Here is a 22,603-nt window from a genome sequence, read left to right as displayed (position 1 = left end):
TACCTTACTCTTGTAATGTGGATCAAGGAGAGTTGCCAGCCAGTAATGATCCCTCTCCTTGATAGCACGTACACGAGGATCCTTACGCAGGCTTTGCAGGATCAGGGAGGCCATGCAGCGTAGGTTTGCAGAGGCATTCGAGGCACAGCCCTCTGGGTCACTGAGGACAACAGGATCCGCACCTACCTCATCCCAGCCACGTAAAAGTCCACGTGTTCCTTGGGACTGTAAATGATCCCTTGAAGACTGCTGCTGTTGATGCTGAGTGCTAGGCTCCACCTCAATGCTGCTGATACAATCATCCTCCTCCTCCTCATCCTCCTCCTCCTCCTCTTCCTGTGTGCTAGGTGGGCAAGCAGGAACAGTGTCTGGATAAAGGGGGCCTTGAGAGGTAAGGAAGTCCTCCTCTTCCTCCCTCTGTTCTGCCTCAAGGGCTCTGTCCATTATTCCACGTAGCGTGTGCTCCAACATGTGAATAAGAGGGACAGTCTCACTGATGCATGCACTGTCACTGCTCACCATCGTCATGGCCTCCTCAAATGGTGACAGGACAGTGCATGCATCCCTGATCAAGGCCCACTGGCGTGGTGAAAAAAAAACAAGCTCCCCTGACCCAGTTCTGCTGCTATATTGGCACAGGTACTCATTGATGGCCCTCTGCTGCCGCTGCAGCATGGCCAACGTAGAGTTCCATCTGGTGGGCATGTCACAGATTAGTCGGTTCTTGGGCAGGTTGTATTCCCTTTGGAGGTCTGTGAGCCGAGCAGTGGCATTATATGACCTCCGGAAATGCACACAGACTTTCCTGGCCTGCTTCAGGGAAAATGTCTATTCTCTATGCATCTTTAATATAAAGTCTATATTGCTTTTCCATGTATACCACTGCTACAATACTCCTTACTCAAATCAGTTCTCAAATAACACCCCCTCCCATCGAGAAACAAAGGAGAAGACCAAAGATGGCGGACACCCCCCCACTCCCACATAGTTTTAGGAATGCGGAGGTGAAGACACATCTGAGGGCCGGCTAAGATCAACACCCCATCTTGTACCTTGACCAATTAGATGCGCTTTCTAGCTTAACATTAACATAATAATGACGTATCATACTGTAATAGTGCTTTGTCTTGTCTGTAATAAACCACAGATGATGGTATGCTTCTACTGAGACGGAGTGTCAGTGACTCATTCCTAGCCATGCATGGTTATCTAAAATATGTGATTTGGAACAGCAGTAGAAATGTATGTTGACCCCTTTGAGGTCAAGAGATCCATCATAGATGGCGCCCAACGTGGGGCTCCAGGCTTTTGACTAAAGGAAGACCGCAATCTAAGGGTTAAGCTGCCGATCGGGACAGATGAATACATGGATTGATCACCCACCTCTGTCGTGAGTATCTACATATTAGGTATTTACCACTATACAGAAATTCAGTCTGTCTAGATTGGCAATTAGTCCTGTGTCGGCTTCCTAAAGTCAACAATAGAGGCAGGTAATTTTTATATCTCGCCTGGTGCTGTTTTAACGAACCTTCTATCGGATTTCTACTGTCTGTGTTTTTGTATTGTTCCTGTGTTTGCTATCCTGTAGATTTGCAAAGTCAGCAAGTTGAAAGTTGTTGCAATGAATTACTCTGACCCTTTTGCCCTTGGGAAGACGAGTAGGTTGTCCGGATGACGGATGGGAAACTTTGCAACAAAAATGTCTTTTTAAGACGGGTGTCTCAGGGTTAATGGTTAACCCATGAGGGTGAATCTCAGCTGTTGATGTTTTTGCAATTTGACAGGACGGCATTCGTTCTCGTTGTGTGTTTGTGTGTTCTGAGATTATTTCCTCCCGGCAGAGTAAGGGGGGAGGATAAATTCCTGTGTAATAGAGCCAGATACTTCTGAATATCTAAGAAATGTTTAATTATGTGGAAACGTGAAATCCTAGTTAAAATAGTTAGTTTTTGTTATGTAACTCTTGGATTCATTTTAAACAAAGAAAGAAAAGGTAGCCATGATTATTTAAATGTTTTCAAGAAACATGAAAGTGGAGAAAGGCAAGTTTATTTATAAGAGGATATGGTTTAAAGAATTTGGAAGTGGAATGCAAGTATACAGAAGGTTAAAGCAAGTAGAGATTGTAGGTAGAACAGAAGTCGAGCGTTAGTCGTTGTAATGAAAGTTTGTGAATTGAAAGACTGCCAGGCTGAAGATAAAGGAATTATATGTGATAAAAAGTTTACTGCAAGTTTCTGAAGGTTTGCTTTGTACAAGAAGAAAGATGGCGATTGTTTTTTTGTATATGCTTATCACAAGACTGACCACCTCCCCCCCCCCTTTGGAATGTGGGGGGAAGAACAGGGAAAACTCAGCCCTCCACCTAACGCCCACATCCTTCCCACTACCCAAGCCAAGCCCAGTGCACTTCCTCCCGGCAGCCATCTTAGTGCACCCACATCATCATTTCCTGCCCAGTGCACTTCCTGCAGGTGGCCATCTTGGTACACCCAGAAGGCCTAACCAATGCATATACCCAGTTCTCCCTGTTTTAAACCAGTATGGCTCCTACCACACTCCTGTCTTCTCCAATACAGAAGTGTCACCTTCACAAGCCGGATATATTAAATGATGGAGAAGCGTAGAGTGGGAAGATCAACAACAGGCAGCGAGGCCATCCGCTGATTTAACCCCCAATCCAGCTCCAGACTCACAATTCGGAGAGAATATCAAACGTATGCTGCCAACCGTAAAGAACAATGCCCCCTTGTCAGCCCCCGCCCCAACACCAGTCTCGGTTGCCAGAAGGGGCACCTGTGATATATGTCGCTTTTACCCCAACACAAGCAACGGCCCTAGTGACAAGTCCACCTGACCTGGAGAAACATGCCTCTCTACTGCAGGATGGTACAAATACAAGAAACGTATTCAGCTGCTTGGAGAGATTTGATCAGTTTATGCCAAATTAAAGCAGGGCATGTTTTTTGTGGCCGGTCATGCAAGCGGCCTTCAATGATGCCCGCCTGAAAAGTGCCCAACTCCACGAATGGGAAAGGAGAAATTGACGGATCAGACCACCACCATCCAAGATATTACCCAAGATGAAGATGAAGTCTGTGGAGAAGTATGATGCCAGACTCGTACAAGCCTTTGATGATGTGGGCTTCTCTCGCCATGAAAGGGCACACACACACACACGTCATCAACTGTTTTTGTCTCAGGGTTCAGAGAGGATACCAGAAAAGGCCTGATGGTGACTCGCCCCGAATACTGCTCTATGTAGATGTCCAAACTACTGTTGGCGGCCAGAGGTATAGAAAATCAACGCCCCTCATGGTGGCCCATGATGAAGAGAATGTAGAGCCCCAAGACATCCCAGACAAGACTGACCCCCGTGAAGGACAACGCGGACATCAGCAACCACCACCACGCCCCAACTCTCACTAGGGACTGGGCAAACTTGTGTCACCCCTTATGACAGAGTCCTCTACCTGTCCCATAAATTTGCTCGGAGCTGATATGCTGTCCAGACTACAGGCCTCAATCATTTTCACGCCTGAAGGAGGAGTACAGCTACATACTCCCTTATCCCCAGAAGACTCATCTGCCTTGTGTTCTCTGCCTCGCATGATGATACTTCGTGAAGCAATACCTCCAAGTACAATACCACAAGACGTACTTGACAGAATCCCTACGTGCCTATGGTCCACGGGACCGAGAGACATTGGTCATTTGAAAGTGCCACCAGTTTTGGTCAAGCTCATTGCCCCGGAAACCACAATACCCCTTGAAGCCAGCTCAATCCACAGCCATCTCAAAACAGGTCGAGACACTTGTGTCCAATGGAGCTCTGATACCCTGTAATTCTGAATGCAATACACCCTTGTTCCCAGTGAAGAAACGGACCCCAAGAGGAGAACCAGAGAAATACAGAATGATCCAAGACCTCCGAGCAGTTAATGAAGCCACAGTGTTGAACACCCCAATTGTGCCAAATCTCCAAGCCAGTTTGCCAAAGCTATAACTTTAATACTTGATACATGGCAAAAAGAACACCCTACAGTGACTCTTCTCATATATGTGGACAACCTTCTTCTCTGCACAGATGGCCAACCCACTGCAGAAGAAAATTCAGAAAGTCTACTATGCTACCTTGTGGAACGAGGCTGTAAGGCCTCCAAAGCCAAAATACAGTGGTGTTCCAAGACATATCACCTCGGACCAAGTGGCTGCTATCCAGGACATTCCCCAACTACCGGCCACTAAACAACTGCATGCTTTTCTTGGGCTCATATCTTACTGCAGGGCGTGGATCCCTGATGCATCGATCCTCATGCAACCACTCTATGATGCTCTCAAGTCTGTGCCGTCTAACCTGTCAAACAAAGCCCTGGACAATTTCTTTCTTCTGAAGCAAGCAATATCTACAGCTCCTGCTTTGGGCCTCCCAGATTATGGAATACCCTTTAAGCTGTTTGTGTCGGAAAGACAAGGCCACGCAACAGGGTTCCTAGCTCAACAAAATGGAGGCCGTACTAGACCCATTGGGTACTATTCATGTCGCTTAGACCCCGTGGCTAGGGGTGGCCCTTCCTGCTTAACAGCTGTCTTTGCTGCCCAAGCACTACTGGACAAAACTTCATACCTAGTTTTAACACACCCCCTGCTTCTTCTGGCACAGCGTGTCATTGCTGCCATCTTGAATCAGGTGCAACCCCTACACCTGTACACTGCTGACATCTTCGGCTGCAAATCTCCTCCTCCTTACAGAAAATTTAACCCTCTGAAGATGTCTCACTCTCAACCCGGCCACCTTTCTGCTGTTTTTCGAGGGGGGAAAGATGGAAAAGATGAAGAAGGGATCGGAGAAGGTGAAGAAAAAGACCCCTGTACTGTTCAGTGAGTGAAACTCCTCTGGAAAACCCTGACTACATACTTTTTGTGGATGGCTCCAGATATGCGGACGAAGGAGGCAAGTACCACACAGGTTATGCTGTGACCTCAGAATTTGAAATTCTACAATCAGGAGCATTACCTCCAACTGTATCTGCTCAGGAAGCGGAGCTCCATGCCCTCACTACAGTGTGTCAGAAGGTAAAAGAGCCAACATTTTCACAGACTCAGGGTGTGCCCTGCGAGTGGCCCATGACTTCAGTATCATCTGGAGGGCTACAGGATTTCTGACAGCGGCCGGAACACTGGTGAAACACAGCCCAGCCATCAAGGAGTTAATCGATGCACTACTCCTGCCTGACCAAGTGGCTGTCTTGAAGGTTAAAGTACATGGCAAACTGAATTCTCAAGAAGCCAGAGGGAACCACCTAGCGGATATAGCTGCCAAACAAGCAGCGAAAGACCAACGAAAAACGGCTGAAGTGGCCGAAGAGAAGAGTGAATCTTTAGCGCAGATGCCTTTGGAAGTCCGTGTGCCATCTGACAGGCTATACCTAGCCTCTATGCAAAATGCAGCTCACACAGAAGAACATTTGGAATGGATCAATAAAGGAGCAGAATATGATGGACATGTCCTCTGGTTAGCTAGAAGCCTACGCTGTAACAAACATGACAGCCAAGACCACGGCTAGGAAACTACTGAGTGAGCTAGTATGTAGATGTGGGGTTCCAGAGGTGATAGTGAGCGATCAGGGCCCAGCCTTCACAGCAACCCTTACAAAAGAGATTTGGGCAGCACTGGGAGTTCAGTTAGCTCCACACCCCCCATACCACCCTCAAAGTAGCGGGAAGGTAGAAAGGATGAATGGGACTCTAGAGGACAGGATGTTAAAGATGGCCCAAGAGACTAACATGAGTTGGCCAGACAGTTTGCCTATTGCCCTGTTCAGGATCAGACACACCCCCCGGGGAAACATGCTCTGTCCCATTATGAAATTCTGTTTGGTTCAGCCCCCAGACTTGGCTTTCCACAGTAGTTGCAGTTACAATCTGATGTGTTTTGCTATGTCACACGTTTGTTTCATTAACTAATATCCATTCTCGAGTGTTTTCTCCCATTCCAGACCCTGAATTAGATACAGGAACATACCAACTACTGCCTGGAGATTGGGTGCTAGTAAAGAAGTTTGTGAGGATCTCTTGAGCCAGGATATGATGGTTTGTTCCAAGTTTTGCTGACCACAGCCACCTCAGTCAAACTGGCTGTGAAGAACATCTGGTTACACACTTCCCACTGCAAGAAAGCTCCACCCCCTAAGGGAAAGACCCCGCCCACTTAGTGCTGACTATACTGCATATGCTTTTTTCTGTTTGGTCCAAGGGGGGCTCAGCAGGTAGCCATTACACAAAATGACAAGTTATTCACCACATTCTAGTATAACTCTTCAAACACACATGTGGCCACCTTTATCTTTGATTACTGTAACATAGTCTCCTGCCCTCCAGTTCCCTGGCAATGTAACTTATACCGTGACACAACCAATCACAGTCCCTCTGGAAGCTTTGACCCTCATGTGTACATAGATGCCATAGGGGTCTCAAGGGGGGTTCCTGATCAATTCAAAGCCAGGGACCAGGTAAATGCTGTATTCTGCCCTTTGTAAAGAAGTTAATGAGCAAGGCTGCAGATAACAGAACGCCTACATTTCTCCACCAAGAAGAAGAGGATCCCCTTATAAAGGAAGAGGACAAACCTTTTACTCCTTTACAGTCACTCCCCGTCCATACAGTAATTTCACAGTCCTATAGTGATTTAGGGAAAGGATAGGGAACCCAGTGGTGCGACCTGGGTACAGCTGCAGCGAACATCCTCACCACTAGAGGCTCTGGAGAAAACCTGCTGGACCTTAGACTCCGTGCCCTGGGGAATTTTGGGTCCTTTAGTTTGAGGGACCCATTTTAGGGGGGTCTGTGAAGGAATGCAATGAGCATAATGATAAATTAGAAAATGTCTATTCTCTATGCATCTTTAATATAAAGTCTATATTGCTTTTCCATGTATACCACTGCTACAATACTCCTTACTCAAATCAGTTCCCAAATAACACCCCCTCCCATCGAGAAACAAAGGAGAAGACCAAAGATGGCGGACACCCCCCCACTCCCACATAGTTTTAGGAATGCGGAGGTGAAGACACATCTGAGGGCCGGCTAAGATCAACACCCCATCTTGTACCTTGACCAATTAGATGCGCTTTCTAGCTTAACATTAACATAATAATGACGTATCATACTGTAATAGTGCTTTGTCTTGTCTGTAATAAACCACAGATGATGGTATGCTTCTACTGAGACGGAGTGTCAGTGACTCATTCCTAGCCATGCATGGTTATCTGAAATATGTGATTTGGAACAGCAGTAGAAATGTATGTTGACCCCTTTGAGGTCAAGAGATCCATCATACATCCTGTACGCCCGGGTACCTGCCCAAGAACCACTGCACCACCAAATTCAGGACCTGCGCAAAACAGGGCACATGGGGGATTTTTCTTTGTCGCAGGGCAGAGAGGAGGTTGGTGCCATTATCGCTGACTACCATTCCAGACTTCAGCTGGCGTGGCGTCAACCACCTCTGAGCCTGCCCCTGCAGAGCTGAAAGAACCTCTTCCCCAGTGTGGCTCCTGTCTCCCAAGCACACCAGCTCTAGCACCGCATGGCATCTCTTGGCCTGCATTCCTGCGTAGCCCCTCGTACGCCTACGGAGCAGGGCTGTTTCTGAGGAAACATCACCACAGGAAGAGGCCACAGAGGAAGAAGAAGAGGAGGGGGTGGAGGAGAGAGGTGTGTCACAAGCAGTAGTAGTGTTTTGGAGGCGTGGTGGCGGAACAACCTCCAAAACTACTGTAACTTGCCCTGCGTCCTTCCCAGCTGCCAGCAGAGTCACCCAATGGGCCGTAAAAGACAGGTAACGTCCCTGTCCATGCCTGCTGCGAGGCATGGACATTGCCTTCCGTGAGAAAAAGTGGCGTTTGGGTACTTGCCACTGAGGTACTGCACATTCCACAAACTCGCGGAAGGGGACAGAATCTACCAACTGAAAAGGTAGCAGTTGAAGTGCTAGCAATTTTGCTAAGCTAGCATTCAACCGCTGGGCATGTGGATGGCTGGGAGCGTACTTCTTTCGGCGCTGCAGCAGCTGGGGCAGGGAAATTTGTCTGGTACTATCAGTAGATTGCCCGCATGTACTACCACTACTAGGTTGTGACACACCTATTTCTACACCTTCAGTGCAGGCTTCAGAGAGGACTGGGGGTCTAGTGGGGTTGGAGGTCACAGAAGGGCAAGGGGAGGTCCGCTTTGGTCTTTGGTGTGGGTCTTTCTGGTATGCTTGCCAACGAGCTGCATGGCAGCTCGACATATGTCTGGACAAGCATGTGGTGCCCAAGCGGGTGATGTTTTGGCCATGCGAGATACGCTTGAGACATATGTTGCAAATAGCAAAGGTACGATCTGATGGACATGTTTCAAAAAAGGCCCACACCAAAGAACTTTTGCTGTACCGTTGAGACACAGCAGCGCCATGCACAAGCGAAGAGGTACCACGTAATGCAGTTGGTGTGCTGCCCTTAAGCTGACCCCTGGAGGGCATCCTGCCTCTTTGGAGATGTGCCTGTGCCTCGTCCTCCTCCTCCTCTTCCTCCTCCTCTCTCCTATCAGGCACCCACGTAGAGTCAGTGACCTCATCATCCCTCCCTCCTCATCACTGTCGAAAACCTGGCAGTATGCTCCAGCTGGGGGAACATCACTGCCAGATTGCTGTCCCTCTCTGCCACCCCCTCTCCCTGGGCTCACATCAATGTCTTCCTCTATCTGTGTTCCGTCATCGGAGCCTTCAAAACGCTGCGCATCTTCCCATGCAGCATGTACCCAACACTGTGTTAAAACAGTTCGGGGGACTCCTCAGGAGGACATGGTGGGACTAGGGAAGGATTGTGTGATGTCATTGTGCAGAGGGAAGAGGACACCTTGGCAGCTGCTTTGCCAGACAAACTACAATCAGTCTGTGTGAGAGAGGATGAGGAGGATGAGGACTGCTTGGTCATCCACTCTACTAATTTCTCTGCATGTTAAGGCTCAACACGGCCAGCTCCCGAAAAGAAGGACGAGCGGCCACGGCCACGTGCTGAAGAGGATGCACCGCATCCACCACCAGCGTTACCTCTAGATGCAGAGCCTGCTTGCCCTCGTGACTCTCTTTGTTGTCCTTCCAGACATATTAATGCGTTAAGGTCATATTAAACAGCAAACGTGCAGTCAAACCAACTGCGTTTAGGTGCTATTAAACAGCAAACGGGCAGTCACACCAACTGCGTTTAGGTGCTATTTAACAGCAAACGTGCAGTCAGACCAACTACGTTTAGGTGCTATAAAACAGCAAACGTGCAGTCAGACCAACTACGTTTAGGTGCTATAAAACAGCAAACGTGCAGTCACACCAACTACGTTTAGGTGCTATAAAACAGCAAACGTGCCGTCACACCAACTGCGTTTAGGTGCTATAAAACAGCAAACGTGCAGTCAGACCAACTACGTTTAGGTGCTATTAAACAGCAAACGTGCAGTCACACCAACTGCGTTTAGGTGCTATAAAACAGCAAACGTGCAGTCAGACCAACTACGTTTAGGTGCTATTAAACAGCAAACGTGCAGTCACACCAACTGCGTTTAGGTGCTATTTAACCGCAAACGTGCAGTCAGACCAACTACGTTTAGGTGCTATAAAACAGAAAACGTGCAGTCAGACCAACTACGTTTAAGTGCTATAAAATAGCAAATGTGCAGTCAGAGCAACTACGTTTAGGTGCTATAAAACAGCAAACGTGCAGTCAGACCAACTACGTTTAGGTGCTATAAAACAGCAAACGTGCAGTCAGACCAACTGCGTTTAGGTGCTATTAAACAGCAAACGTGCAGTCAGACCAACTACGTTTAGGTGCTAGTAAACAGCAAATGTGCAGTCACACCAACTGCGTTTAGGTGCTATTAAACAGCAAACGTGCAGTCACACCAACTGCGTTTAGGTGCTATTTAACAGCAAACGTGCAGTCACACCAACTGCGTTTAGGTGCTATTTAACAGCAAACGTGCAGTCAGACCAACTACGTTTAGGTGCTATAAAACAGAAAACGTGCAGTCAGACCAACCACGTTTAAGTGCTATAAAATAGCAAATGTGCAGTCAGACCAACTACGTTTAGGTGCTATAAAACAGCAAACGTGCAGTCAGACCAACTACGTTTAGGTGCTATAAAACAGCAAACGTGCAGTCAGACCAACTGCGTTTAGGTGCTATTAAACAGCAAACGTGCAGTCAGACCAACTGCGTTTAGGTTCTATTTAACAGCAAACGTGCAGTCACACCAACTGCGTTTAGGTGCTATTAAACAGCAAATGTGCAGTCAGACCAACTGCGTTTAGGTGCTATTTAACAGCAAACGTGCAGTCACACCAACTGTGTTTAGGTGCTATTAAACAGCACACGCGCAGTTACAGCAAATGCGTTTAGTTGCTATTAAACAGCACACGCGCAGTAAGAGCGACTGCGTTGTTTTATGTGCAATTAAATAGCACACGTGCATTAACAGCAACTGCGTTTCTGTGCAAATAAATAGCACACATGCAGTAACAGCTAATGCGTGTATGTGCAATTAAATAGCACACGTACACTAACACTAAAGACTAAAGACTATGCAGGCAATACAACACGTTAGAGCACTGCATCAAGCACAATCTCCTGCCTGACAAATACTAATAGCAGATCTAGCTATGCTATACAGTTTATAAATATATGTACAACTCCTAGGGATGTAGATATATTCTCTACAAACTGTAAATTCAACTATACTGACTAGCCTTCCTGCTCTATCTATCTATATATCTATCTATCTATCTATCTATCTATCTGGTAGAAAAGACACTGTGTCTCTATCTATCTCTCTCTCTCTAACTGTCTGACTGATCTGCTCTCATTACCAACCGCAACACACTACACGAGGCCGCCTTGCAGGCTGCCTTTTATAGTGTGGGGCGTGTACTAAACCCCCTGAGCCATAATTGGCCAAAGCCACCCTGGCTTTGGCCAATTATGGCTCTTCATTTTTTGCGCGCTGTGATTGGCCAAGCATGCGGGACATACAGCATGCTTGGCCAATCATCAGCGCTCAACGCCGCAGTGAATTATGGGACGTTTTGCGTCACTCGAATTTGGCGCGAACGACCCGTTTTGTTCGAATTTCGACGAACGATCGAACGACCGATGTTCGAGTCGAACATACGTTCGTATCGAACGCGAAGCTCATCCCTAGTGTTGAGGAAGAGACTAAAGCCATTTTGCCTGATAATTTCAGCAACAAGGTAGTTTATAGACATGTGCGTTCCCGTTTGTAACAAATGGATTTTTGTACGAATTTGTTAGTATTCGTACATTCGGATCAATTCGAACATCCGAAAAGCTGAAAGAACCAAAATACGAAAATTACGGAATTACGAATAAGCAAAATAACGAACAAGCGAAAATACGAACGTACGATTGGACAATCTTACGAGTATACGAAACACCGAAACAGCAAAAGAACGAAAATTACATCTATAACTAACGATTTGCATTCCGTATTTTGAATTCTTTGTCTGTTCGTATTTTCATTCGTATGTTCGTATTTTCATGTGTGTGTTTTGTAAATCTGTTTCTTTGTCTGTTTCGTAAATTTGTGTACTCATATCGTTCTTTCGATTGGGCACTGGGCAGTGTAGTTAGTGAGTGATGTATCTTACGTTTTTTTTTTTTTTTTTTGCCATTTAAATATTATGTTGCTAAAGTTCCCATTAAAGTGCATAAAACATACTGCATCACTGTTTAAATGAATAAAAAACATGCCTCCACTGCTCTGCAGGACGATGTGGCCATTTCCATCTCCTGTGTGGGCAATTGAAGCCCAGTACATTCTTTTTACTCTGCCCGGCGCGTGCGCATAAAGCGCCGCTCGTAGCGGCAATTGTTTGTGCCATTGTCATAACAACGGGCGGCGGCAGAGGAATGTCCCCCCCCCAGTTGTTATGTTAATGAAGATAACAGAATCCCCACACTGCTCTCTCTCTCGTCCTGCCAAAGAATTAAAAGTAAGGGCTTTGTGCCCCTATTAAACATGGCGCTGTAAACAGCGCCTGTACTGTCCTTAGGAGCGCACAGACTCCTGGGAAATTATGACACTACATTCCCAGGAGTCTGTGCGGTGTAGGATAGAAAGCACAAGCACCACGGTGCAGGAAGAAGGAAGATTATCTATTCTGCCTAGCAACAACCGTTTAAAGGCATGTAAAATGTTTATTTTTATTTTGGTAACTGCTAATGACATTTTTTTAAACATACTGATATAGAGTTATTTTTGTGGGTGGAGCTCTGCTTTTAATATCTTAGGCAATCAGCTTATCTCTTTTGTGCTGAGTCACATTGGACAGTGTAAAGCCTCGTACACACGATTCGACTTCAAACAAACTTTTCCATGGATTTTTGTCCAAAGGGAGTTGGCCGGACTTTTGAAACTGAAAAAGTTTGTCCGAAGGAGCGTACACACGGTCGGATTTTTTGGAAAACGCTAATTTTGAACTTTGTTGGCAAAAAGTCTGACCGTGTGTACGGGGCTTAAGAGAAAGTCTATCTTAATATGGATTAGCCACGTGCTGCAATGTATTTACGAAAGTACAAAATTACGAATCCATTAAACAAAAATTATTTTCTAACAAAATTACGAATTTCGAATCAATGGAAATAAATTAGACAGAATTACAAATCATTCAGTATAAACGAAAATAAAAGTGTTACGAAAATACAAACGGGTCCGAATAGGAAAACTTGCATCTTGCGAAATACGAACGGGTCTTACGAAATTAGGAATCTTTACGAATCTACGGAACGAGACGACACGAAACCCCCAAAATTATTTTTTTTTGTGCACATGTCTAATAGTTTATGGCTTGATACTTGGATGTCTGAGATCCTTCCAGACCTATTAGCCATACAAAATATGTATTCCATGTTACTGGCCATATTGAGGATGTCTTATCCTTCTGAATGGAGCGTGAGACTATGGGGGTTATTTACTAAAGGCAAATCCACTTTGCACTACAAGTGAAAACTACAAGTGCAAAGTGCACTTGAAATTGCACTGAAAGTGCACTTGGAAATGCAGTCGCTGTAGATCTGAGGGGGACCTGCAAGGAAAATAAAAAACAGCATTTTAGCTTGCACATGATTGGATAATAAAATCAGCAGAGCTTCCCCTCGTTTCAGATCTACCCCTCAGATTTGTTTGTTTTTTTACTAGGAAAAAAAACAACTTTATTAATTTAAAGCACATATTACAAGACAGTCAAGCACATTCGTCAATAAAAATACAGTTTCATATGGTGAAATGTGTGCTCATTTTGTTTACCTAGATACCGCTAGTTATACATTCACATGTTCACGAGGACAAAGGAGCATTTTAATGTACAGTAGAACAACCTCCAGGCAAGGCAGAATCAGACACACGTTTCTCCATCCTCTAGCCATCTGTCCCAAACCTTGGAATACTTTTGTGTGGAGCCCCTGTGTGTGTCATTAACAGCCTTTTTCCACATGCGTAGAGTGGGGGGCAAATCCTGCATCCATCTCTGGGAGATCACTTTACAAGCTAAAAATAATGTTTTAAATATGAAAACTGTGTGGTATTTATCCACCTCTACGTCAGGCAACAGCCCCAGAATACACAACTTAGGGTCAAGTACCAAAGGGGATCCCATATTGTCATATTGTCATGCAGAAAGCGGACAACTTGCGTCCAGTAAGTCTGAATATTTGGACAACTCCAAATGAGATGGTAAAACATGCCACAGACAACAGGTCAGATTGTGTGTTTGTTGGAATTTGGCCATTCTCAGCGGTGTTCGGTAGGCTCTGTGAACAATGTAAAGTTGCGTCAATCTGTCTGAGAGTTTAGGTGACGTAGTCTTGGTCCCCGCAAGTATTTTGTCCCAGTCTGCGTTTTCTATTGGTCCTACGTCCTGTTCCCAGGCCATCTTGGCCTTCTGAGTAACGGCTACTGTACCCCGATGTCTAATGGTGCGGTACAGGTGTGAAATAAATTTGGAGGGGTCACTCCCCAAAACAATACCTAGCACCGGTGGGGGTTTCGTCTCTCCCTCTAGAGATGGCAGCTGGGTTGGCGCACACGACCGCGCAGTGCCGAATCGCAAAAAGTGGCCCAGTCATTGACCAGAAAAATGGCCCGGGGCTGAAGTGGTTAAGCGAAACCAGAACCGGAGGCTTATCATCCAAATGAGCCAGATAGGCCAACAATTTCCCCGCTCTCTCTCCTGCACATACACTCTCTTCCTGCAGAAAAAAACCCAGCTGTTTAGCTTTCCCCGTGTGCAGTTGCGTAACCATACGTGACTGGAGTTTGACTCTATTAAGATTATCAGGGGTTGGGCTGGCAGAATATGCGACTTCTAAGTCCCAAAGTTTGTCAGAGGTTACATGAAGTATAGTAGTAGAATCACATTTACGTCTATTTATTCTGGCGGATAATAGCCTGCGGTCATGCGCTTTAACCAGTTGGTAACCGCCCTATAGCCAAAATACGGCTACAGAGCGGTTCCTGTACTCTAGGAGGGCGTCAATGTACGTCCTCCCAGAGACTGCGTTGTGCGCGCCCGAGCGGGCGCGCACACGCGATCGCCGGTGCTCGCCGGGTCTACGGGACCCGCAGCAACAGCACTCGCGGTAAGGAGCCAATGGAAGCGGCTCCTTACCACGTGATCGCGCCGTCCAATGACGGCGCGATCACATTTGTAAACAAACCCTGCGGCTGGGTCACATGCAGGTCATCTCTCTCCTCTCCTCACACCGTTGCAGCGTGAGAGGAGAGGAGAGAGATTTGTTTTCAACCATAGTAAGTGCCAGCAGTGCCCAGCAATCCCCAGCAGTGCCCAGCAGTGCCCAGCAGTGCCCCATCTTTACCCCAGCAGTGCCATCTTTACCCCAGGAAGTGCCATCTGTCCCCCAGGCAGTGCCATCTGTGCCCCAGGCAGTGCCATCTGTGCCCCACTAGTGCCATCTGTGCCCCACTAGTGCCATCTGTGCCCCACAAGTGCCCCACCAGTGCCACCTGTCCTACACCAGTGCACACCAGTGCCACAAAAGTACCACAACACTGCCACATCAGTGCCACAACACTGCCACATCAGTGCCACCTGTGCCCATAAGTGCCACCTGTGCCCATAAGTGCCACCTGTGCCCATAAGTGCCCACAAGTGCCGCCTGTGCCCACAAGTGCCGCCTGTGCCCACGAGTGCCGCCTGTGCCCACGAGTGCCGCCTGTGCCACACCAGTGCCGCCTGTGCCACACCAGTGCCGCCTGTGCCACACCAGTGCCGCCTGTACCAAACCAGTGCCGCACCAGTGTCATCTGAGCCACACCAGTGTCATCTGAGCCACATCAGTGCCGCCTGTGCCCATCAGTGCCACCTGTGCCCATCAGTGCCGCCTGTGCCCATCAGTGCCACCTGTGCCACACCAGTGCCGCCTGTACCAAACCAGTGCCGCCTGTACCAAACCAGTGCCGCACCAGTGTCATCTGAGCCACACCAGTGCCACACCAGTGTCATCTTTGCCACATCAGTGCCGCCTGTTCCCATCAGTGCCACCTGTGCCCATCAGTGCCGCCTGTGCCCATCAGTGCCACCTGTGCCACACCAGTGCCGCCTGTACCAAACCAGTGCCGCCTGTACCAAACCAGTGCCGCACCAGTGTCATCTGAGCCACACCAGTGCCACACCAGTGTCATCTGAGCCACATCAGTGCCGCCTGTGCCCATCAGTGCCACCTGTGCCCATCAGTGCCGCCTGTGCCCATCAGTGCCACCTGTGCCCATCAGTGCTCATCTGCACCCCACCAGTGCTCATCTGCACCCCACCAGTGCTCATCTGCACCCCACCAGTGCTCATCTGCGCCCCACCAGTGCTCATCTGCACCCCACCAGTGCTCATCTGCGCCCCACCAGTGCCATCTGTGCCCCACCAGTGCCATCTGTGCCCCACCAGTGCCATCTGTGCCCCACCAGTGCCACACCAGTTCCACCTGCACCACTGCAGTGACGCCTGTGCCCACCAGTGCCGCCTGCTAATCAGTGACCCCAGAGCCACAGCAGTGCAACCAGAGCCACACCAGTGCCACATTTGCCCATCAGTTACACCTGCGCCACTGCAGTGCCACTAGTGCCCACCAGTGTTCTGCAGTCCAGCCTCACTAGCCACCAGTATGGCAAAACATTTTTTTACCACCGAGCAGGCCTTCCAGAAACTATGGGCGTCTGATGACAGCTGCGAGGAGTCTCTGTCCGATTCCGATTCGGCCTATGAGCCCGTAACAGGAAGCGGGTCTGATACTGATTCAGAGGAGGAACCTGTGCCCTTTAAAAGAAGGCGTTCTGGCGTGGAGCAGCCTACTACTAGTGCAGTGCCGTCCACCTCGCAAGCAGTGCCGTCCACCTCGCGAGCAGTGCCGTCCACCCCGCAAGCAGTGCCGTCCACCCCGCAAGCAGTGCCGTCCACCCCGCAAGCAGTGCCGTCCACCCCGCAAGCAGTGCCGTCCACCCCGCAAGCAGTGCAACAAAGGTCAGGCACCAGTAGGGTGTCCTCTCTGCCCCAAAGGGATAGGGGCCATGCCAGCCTTCCCTATGGCCTTCAAAACCCCCTGTGGCTGCCTTCGAATTCTGGAGCATCAAGTATCCCCCCTTTCACCGCCCAACCAGGTGTACAGGTGAACACCGATAATTTTGACATGATTGATTTTTTTCATTTAGTTTTTACAGACGAATTATTGTCATCTATTGTGGCCCAGTGCAATCTCTACGCTCAGCAATTTATTGTAAGCAACCCCGATTCCAGCTATGCCCGCCCCTTTCATTGGAGAGACCTGACCGTAGAGGAGTTTAAAATATTCTTAGGCCTGACCTTCAATATGGGTCTCTCAAAAAAAAACAAAGGGTACTCCTATTGGTCTACCAAAGCCATCCACCACATGCCCGTCTTCTCATCCCGTATGCCCAGATCCCGATACTTCATGATTCTACGGTTCCTCCACTATAATGACAACACCCAGTGCCCTCCCCGAAATGACCCTGCTTTTGACAAATTATTTAAAATTCGGCCACTTCTAAAAAAAATTTCTGAAAAATTCCCCCAGTTATATACCCCTCAACAAAATATATCAATAGATGAGTCCCTTGTAAAATTCCACGGCAGGCTGGGCATCAAACAATTCATCCCAAGCAAAAGGGCCCGATATGGGGTGAAGATGTACAAACTGTGTGACCGAGACACGGGGTACACCTACTCCTTCATTGTTTACGAAGGGAAGGACTCCCAACTACATCCCCGCGAATGCCCCGAATACATCGGAACAAGTGGAAAAGTCGTCTGGGAGCTCATCTATCCACTACTTGGAAAAGGATACCACCTTTACGTGGACAATTTTTATACCAGCTTGCCCCTGTTTAGAAATCTTTACCGGAGAGACACCCCAGCATGTGGCACAGTGAGAATAAACAGAAAGGGCTTCCCCCAAAAATTGTTGAATCAGGAGGAGAGACGACGTCTTTACGGAACCAGGAGCTATTGGCTGTCAAGTGGAGGGACAGACGAGATGTCCACATGCTCACCACCATCCACAATGACACCTACGTGGAAGTCCCCAAAAGAAGCGGCCCAGTGCAGAAACCATCTTGTGTCTACGACTACAATTTATTTATGGGTGGCGTAGACTTCAATGACCAGATGATTGAACCCTATCTTCCCTCCCGAAAATCCCGTCACTGGTATAAAAAAGTGTCCATTTACTTTTTCAGTTTGGCCTTCTATAACTCTTATGTTATCTACAAAAAAGCAACACAGAATCCCGTTCCATATCTACTCTACCAAGAAGACGTTATCAACGCCCTTTTGTTCCCTGAAATGCCACCAGACATTCTTCGCACTGATTGCGTGAGCAGACTTCACGAACGGCACTTTCCTGACAAAATCCCCCCCCGTCGAACAGGTGCAGCCCGTCAGAAGAAATGCCGGGTGTGCGCCAGAGGAGGAGTCAGAAAAGACACAACAGTTTATTGTCCCGATTGTCCCTCCCAACCAGGCCTCTGTTTAGGTGCATGTTTCCGCCGTTACCACACTATTGAAAATTATTAGGTAAACAAAATTCATTTTCCTCCACACCCCTTATGCCACTGCACTCTACATACCTCTGCCTTCTCCGTAACCGACCCTGGACTGTTATACGACCACGATTTTGCCTAATGCTAAAAATACCTCTGCTTTCTCTGGAACTGACCCTGGCTTACGACCACTCTTTTGCCTAACCCTAAACTGTACCTACATCTGCCTGCTCTGGAATTGACCCTGGACTGTTTGACCACGTTTTTTGCCTGCCCCTTGGATTGATCTTTTACCCTGCTATGCTAGTGGGAACACAGGGGTCTCACACATGTGAGGGGCTCCAGAATTGTTTTTCTGGATGAAAAAACTAATTTTTTAGTTTTCTCATTCCCAGATTAGGGTCTGGTTGCCCGGAGGCTTCAAAGAGATTTGGGTGGGAGAAGCCTCTACCCCTGTCCCCATTCTTTCCTGGCCTTACTACCAGGACCAATATTTTGGCACTGCTGGCTATGTACTGACTATGAACAATATTGCTGCCTGGACAATTCCATTCATTGTCGCTGACCACGTCCCTGCCTGCTGCCTGGATCAGGGCTCTCCTCCTGTGGACAATTGCACTACTAAAAACACAGGTAATCCTTTTTTTTTGTACCCATTACTCAGCAGAATGTATTTTAGGGTGTAACTCTTGGTATGTACATGCTGTGTTAGAAATATGAAGGGCCTTCAAAAATGTGATAGATTGTAAGGAAATTGGATGTGTAATTTGTGTCCCTACAACACCTGATGGTGCTTCTTGGATGTTGGGTCTCTATGTGGCCAGGCTGTGTAAAAGTCTCACACATGTGGTATCGCCATACTCAGGAGGAGCAGCAGAATATATTTTGGGGTGTAATTTTTGCTATGTACATGCTATGTGTTGGAAATATCCTATAAATGGACAACTTTGTGTAAAAAAAATGCGTTTTCATTTTTTTTCCACATTTTCCAAAAACATCTGCAAAAAAATGAACTGTTCAAAAGACTCATTATGCCTCATAGATTATACGTTGGGGTGTTAGCTTTCCAAAATGGGGTCACTTTGTGGGCGTTTCCATTGTCCTGGTGCTCCAGGGCCTTCAAAAGTGTAATATGTGGTTGAGAGATTAGATGTGTAATTTATGCTCCTAGAATGCTTGAAGTTGCTACTTCGGTGTTGGGCCTCTGTATGTGGCCACGCTGTGTAAAAGTCTCACACATGTGGTATCGCTATACTCAGGAGGAGCAGCAGAATATATTTTGGGGTGTAATTTTTGCTATGTACATGCTATGTGTTGGAAATATCCTATAAATGGACAACTTTGTGTAAAAAAAATGCGTTTTCATTTTTTTTCCACATTTTCCAAAAACATCTGCAAAAAAATGAACTGTTCAAAAGACTCATTATGCCTCATAGATTATACGTTGGGGTGTTAGCTTTCCAAAATGGGGTCACTTTGTGGGCGTTTCCATTGTCCTGGTGCTCCAGGGCCTTCAGAAGTGTAATAGGTGGTTGAGAGATTAGATGTGTAATTTATGCTCCTAGAATGCTTGAAGTTGCTACTTCGGTGTTGGGCCTCTGTATGTGGCCACGCTGTGTAAAAGTCTCACACATGTGGTATCGCTATACTCAGGAGGAGCAGCAGAATATATTTTGGGGTGTAATTTTTGCTATGTACATGCTATGTGTTGGAAATATCCTATAAATGGACAACTTTGTGTAAAAAAAATGCGTTTTCATTTTTTTCCACATTTTCCAAAAACATCTGCAAAAAAATGAACTGTTCAAAAGACTCATTATGCCTCATAGATTATACGTTGGGGTGTTAGCTTTCCAAAATGGGGTCACTTTGTGGGCGTTTCTATTGTCCTGGTGCTCCAGGGCCTTCAAAAGTGTAATAGGTGGTTGAGAGATTAGATGTGTAATTTATGCTCCTAGAATGCTTGAAGTTGCTACTTCGGTGTTGGGCCTCTGTATGTGGCCACGCTGTGTAAAAGTCTCACACATGTGGTATCGCCATACTCAGGAGGAGCAGCAGAATATATTTTGGGGTGTAATTTTTGCTATGTACATGCTATGTGTTGGAAATATCCTATAAATGGACAACTTTGTGTAAAAAAAATGCGTTTTCATTTTTTTTCCACATTTTCCAAAAACATCTGCAAAAAAATGAACTGTTCAAAAGACTCATTATGCCTCATAGATTATACGTTGGGGTGTTAGCTTTCCAAAATGGGGTCACTTTGTGGGCGTTTCCATTGTCCTGGTGCTCCAGGGCCTTCAAAAGTGTAATAGGTGGTTGAGAGATTAGATGTGTAATTTATGCTCCTAGAATGCTTGAAGTTGCTACTTCGGTGTTGGGCCTCTGTATGTGGCCACGCTGTGTAAAAGTCTCACACATGTGGTATCGCTATACTCAGGAGGAGCAGCAGAATATATTTTGGGGTGTAATTTTTGCTATGTACATGCTATGTGTTGGAAATATCCTATAAATGGACAACTTTGTGTAAAAAAAATGCGTTTTCATTTTTTTCCACATTTTCCAAAAACATCTGCAAAAAAATGAACTGTTCAAAAGACTCATTATGCCTCATAGATTATACGTTGGGGTGTTAGCTTTCCAAAATGGGGTCACTTTGTGGGCGTTTCCATTGTCCTGGTGCTCCAGGGCCTTCAAAAGTGTAATAGGTGGTTGAGAGATTAGATGTGTAATTTATGCTCCTAGAATGCTTGAAGTTGCTACTTCGGTGTTAGGCCTCTGTATGTGGCCACGCTGTGTAAAAGTCTCACACATGTGGTATCGCCATACTCAGGAGGAGCAGCAGAATATATTTTGGGGTGTCATTTGTGGAATATACATGCCATGTGAGAGAAATAACCTGTTATAATGACAATATTGGTATGAAAAAAAAAAAAAAAAATCTTAATTTTGCAAAGAATTGTGGGAAAAAATGGCAACTTCAAAAAACTAACTATGACTCTTACTAACTACCTTGGAATGTCTACTTTCCAAAAAGGGGTCATTTTGGGGGTATTTGTACTTTATTGGCTTGTTAGGGTCTCAAGAAATGAGAGAAGCTGTCAGTACTTCAGGTGTGATCAAATTGTTCAATTTTCAGAAATTGGTACCAAAGCTTGTAACTTTCACCCAGACTAAATAATATCCAAATTTTTTTTTTTTTTTACCAAAAATATGTAGCAGTATGCATTTTAGGCCAAATGTATGAGGAAAATTACTTTTTTACAAAATGATATGATAGAAATGAAGAAAAATTCATTTTTTTACAAAATTTTCGTTCTTTTTTCATTAATAGCGGGAAAAAAAAAAAACCGCAGAGGTGATCAAATACCACCAAAAGAAAGCTCTATTTGTGGGAAAAATTGATTCATTTGGTTACAGTGTTGTATGACTGAGTTATTGTCATTCAAAACGTGAGAGCACCAAAAGCTGAAAATTGGTCTGGTTATTAAGGGTGTTTAAGTGCCCAGTTGTCAAGTGGTTAAAGTCATCCCATTGTGAATTGAGGGTATGGGGCCCCTGCAGTCTCTCAAAAAAGAAGAGTAATTCTCTTGCTATGGAATCATGGTCTGTGAGGACCGACAACCATTGTGGATTAAGTCTCCACAGTCGTGCTGGGAAGGCAACTCGAAGAGACACTGTCAGCCAGCACGGGGCGTGGTCTGACAGGATCCTGGGGGCAAACCCTGAACCCGTAACTTTAGGCAACAGAGCCCTGGAAACGAGAATATAATTAATCCTGGACATAGTGTTGTGGCTTGCTGAATGTGTATGCTCTGGTCGGGAGTTATTGTGTCTCCAGACGTCAATAAGGGAAAACTCCGTCAGCGTACGACATAGTCTAGTGTGTAATGGCTCGCCCGGTCCAGGGTAAATAACAAGTGCACAACGGTGCCAACATTCCCAATGCTCTGATCAAGGGATCCGGCATTTTCCTTCCCTCCCAGCTTCTCAATTCCCGAACTTGGTGGAAGCATACAATCGCTTGCAACCATTAGATGAATTAGCTTCCAGCAATCAACATTAGCTGGAGGTACAGAACATAGAAAATAGTAAGCAGAAAGATATAACATAATGAGTAAAATATAGAGGTTACAAACATAACGGGGGTGATTATTCACGGTGTAGCGCAAGACCAGGTCACTAAGCATGTCCTATGCATCTCATACTGAGAGAGACTCACGCTGCCAGGATACATAGTAATTTTCGTGTACCAAAGTTCTTGGGGCCTTAGCCCTAAGGTATCTCCATGAAAGTGCTGTGGGGGCAGTAAGAGGAATTGGGTGATAATCTCTGTGATCCAAGCATCTCCAGACCAAGGGTCGATTGGACAGGAGTATCAACAGGCTGAGTCCCTTCTCCCCCTGGGGCGCTTAGGAATCGGGCCCCCTACCCCCAATGGGGGGGGGCAAACCCAAAGCAGATAATGCGTGGGTCATG

This window comes from Rana temporaria, chromosome 9 (genome assembly GCF_905171775.1).
Source record: "Rana temporaria chromosome 9, aRanTem1.1, whole genome shotgun sequence".
In the NCBI taxonomy this organism is placed as follows: Eukaryota; Metazoa; Chordata; class Amphibia; order Anura; family Ranidae; genus Rana; species Rana temporaria.
Note: the sequence above shows the minus strand (reverse complement) of the source record.